This window comes from Arachis duranensis, chromosome 10 (assembly GCF_000817695.3).
Source record: "Arachis duranensis cultivar V14167 chromosome 10, aradu.V14167.gnm2.J7QH, whole genome shotgun sequence".
NCBI classification, from domain to species: Eukaryota; Viridiplantae; Streptophyta; class Magnoliopsida; order Fabales; family Fabaceae; genus Arachis; species Arachis duranensis.
The window spans coordinates 58,281,786-58,282,740 of NC_029781.3; positions in this window are offsets into that span (position 1 = coordinate 58,281,786).

The following is a 955-nucleotide window of genomic DNA, read 5'->3' on the forward strand; positions in this document are numbered from 1 at the left end:
TTGGTGTTAAACACCGGGCTGGTGCCCATTTCTGGCGTTTAACGCCAGCTTCTTGCCCTTTTCTGGCGTTTAACGCCAGCCTGGTGCCCCTTTCTGGCGTTAAACGCCCAGAATGGTGCCAAACTGGCCGTTAAACGCCCAACAGCTAGCCTTACTGGCGTTTAAACGCCAGTACGTTCTCCTCCAGGGTGTGCTGTTTTTCTTTCTGCTTTTCATTCTGTTTTTGCTTTTTTCATTGATTTTGTGACTTCTCATGATCATCAACCTACAAAAGAACATAAAATAACAAAGAAAAATATATGAAATATAACATTGGGTTGCCTCCCAACAAGCGCTTCTTTAATGTCAGTAGCTTGACAGAGGGCTCTCATGGAGCCTCACAGATGCTCAGAGCAATGTTGGAACCTCCCAACACCAAACTTAGAGTTTGACTGTGGGGGCTCTGTGTAGCTCTGTTTTGAGAGAAGCTCTTCATGCTTTCTCTCTATGATGACAGAAGGATATCCTTGAGCCTTAAACACCAAGGATTTTTCATTCACTTGAATGATCAATTCTCCTCTATCAACATCTATCACAGCCCTTGCTGTGGCTAGGAAGGGTCTGCCAAGGATGATGGATTCATCCATGCACTTCCCAGTCTCTAGGACTATGAAATCAGCAGGGATGTAATGGTCTTCAACCTTTACCAGAACATCCTCTACAAGTCCATAAGCTTGTTTTCTTGAGTTGTCTGCCATCTCTAGTGAGATTTTTGCAGCTTGCACCTCAAAGATCCCTAGCTTCTCCATTACAGAGAGAGGCATGAGGTTTACACTTGACCTTAAGTCACACAAGGCCTTTTTGAAGGTCATGGTGCCTATGGTACAAGGTATTGAAAACTTCCCAGGATCCTGTCTCTTTTGAGGCAGTTTCTGCCTAGACAAGTCATCCAGTTCCTTGGTGAGCAAAGGGGATT